Genomic DNA, 2,224 nt, shown 5'->3' with positions numbered 1-2,224 from the left:
ATGTTAAGTCACGTTTCCCTTGAAATCCATGTGGGTTAAGAGTGAGAGGAGGCACCTTTTTCCACTACATTTGAAAATTATTTTGGGAGATTTTGTAAACCCCCAGAGTTCTCTAGGCAATTTTTCCTGGCTCAAAAACCTGTTATCTACTAGATAAGGGCCTGGGTCCATCTCAAAAAAAAAATTAACAAAGTATCTGGGTAAATAGTCTAAGGCCTACAGATCAAAATATACCATGCTTCTCAGCTTAGTTAACTAAAAAGGAAAAATGGGGGCAAAATTTCCTGGAACAATTCATTCAGCCAAAGCAGAATATATCAGTTGCATATAATGCAAACCCCTTTCAGGATTGTGCCTGGAGAGTTTCCAATACTCTAATAGCCTCAACTACATGAGGGAGAGTCAAGCAGAGGCATACCCATTCTATTCCTAACTTGGGCAGTGGCTAGTGAGTGGAAGACAATCTGCTACAAGTCAAACCTCACCTGTGCTGGGCAGCAGTGACATGGGAGACAGCCAAGGGTGGAGACTAAAGTTTCCTGCATGGAAGAAGGCAATGGTAAACTACTTCTGTAGTTTTACCAAGAAAAATCTATGGATACACTACCAGAACGATTGCAGATAGTGGTGGGTCGTTCTGGAAGAGATCCGTCCATCAAGTCGCTATGCGTAGGAGACGACTTGACAGCAAAGGACAAGACAAGACAATATAATGCAAATTACCTATGCATAATTCAAAATATATTCTTAAATTACTAAAATGTCTAAAGTGCATCCTAGTTAGCATTTCCTTCTTCCAAAATCTAAGAATGTGTTTTACTTCTTAATTACAACAAAATCAAATGTTAAAAAAGTATACTTTATTTTCCTTTGTTGTTTTTCTAAATGTTATTGTGGCAAAAAATTGTTCAGCTATTGTGTATAGAAGATGAGTAACTTTAGTAGAATTTCGCCCCACATGGCAACCAAGCAGCTGTTTATCATTGGCCTAATTATCAAGTTAATGAGATGCTAATTTCTATATTCATAAAGCATGCATGAGCAAACATGAACATATGCAAACCAGAGCTTAGTGACAAACTTAATAAATAAAATAGCAAGACATTGGTAAATAAACATAGACGATGTTTCAAGCTAAACTTTAGATATTTGGGTGCTTCTTAGGATTCCCTGATGCATTTCCAGTAACAGACAATATTTCAATGCGTCTTTGTCTACCACAGCAATCATCTATAGCTCAGAAGCCTTGATTCAGCTCCTACCGAGCCCACAAACTTCTATTATAGTTGCTCAATGGGGGAAGAATCAGATTCAACTGTGTGTATTTATGGACCATAGTTTGAATCTCCATAGGATTGTGGTATCAGGCTTCCAATTTCCCCAGCACAAAATGTGATATCTCCCATTTTAGGAAATTAATATCATTGAAGGAACAGACTCTGCGAAGCCCGGCAGGAACTCTGTCATGAAGCCCCTTTACTTTTTCTCAGCCAGTGGTTCACCTGTGGGAAAAATGAGTTGAAATTCTTGATTTTGGGGCCTCTGAAATCTTCAGAGGATTCCTCCTTTCAGGATTGCTTTGTTTCTTTAAAGAAAATTGTTTTAACAGGACACAGAGCCCACAGTCATTTCCACCGTCTACTTTGCAACTGCTGGGGAGAAGGAGCAGGGAACATGGCCATTTGAAAATTAAATTAAATTAAAACCTTTGTGGTGACAGTGAGGAACCAAAGTGAGTCTTCTCCATCTTGACAGAGAACATCATATTATCGATGCTGCCTGCCAGGCTTCTGCTGCACGCGCCCAAGTCCAACCTGTGACGGAATCTGCAAGGAAGTATAGGGGAGAGGGGTTTTGTGTTGGGAGAAGGGGAAATTATGAGGGGACTGCTTTGCACTTGTAGAAAGTTAACCTTTTCCTGAATAGGTCACCTTTGAAGAGTAATGAACACAGCTGTTAAGCCTTAAATGCAAGCTTGCAAGCACCTTTCCTTCCTCAAAACTTTAATATTTGGCATCAGAAGGATGGATACTAGGGATGAAATGAAAGGGATGAAGCTGGCATCAGGAAAGTGCAAGCTTTTGCCTATAACTTAACAAGAAGTGACGGTATCCATTTTCGCTGCTGGTGAATATCCATCAAGAAACAAGGACTTTTTTCACAGTTCATTGGCTGGTTGAAGTAAACTCAGCTGATTAAAATCTTTGTGGTCTGGTGAGAACCA

The 2,224-nt window shown here is 39.6% G+C and overlaps 1 non-coding gene across 1 annotated transcript; it reads left to right on the top strand.

Moving 5' to 3' along the window:
- Positions 1-337: 337 nt before the first annotated feature.
- LOC114811888 lies at positions 338-475 on the top strand. Its single transcript, XR_003759584.1, has one exon. It is a non-coding gene; the product is annotated as a small nucleolar RNA SNORA7 (small nucleolar RNA).
- The last annotated feature ends 1,749 nt before the right edge of the window (positions 476-2,224 follow it).

This window comes from Ornithorhynchus anatinus, chromosome 4, assembly GCF_004115215.2.
Source record: "Ornithorhynchus anatinus isolate Pmale09 chromosome 4, mOrnAna1.pri.v4, whole genome shotgun sequence".
In the NCBI taxonomy this organism is placed as follows: domain Eukaryota; kingdom Metazoa; phylum Chordata; class Mammalia; order Monotremata; family Ornithorhynchidae; genus Ornithorhynchus; species Ornithorhynchus anatinus.
This window is presented reverse-complemented; position numbering and strand designations above follow the sequence as displayed.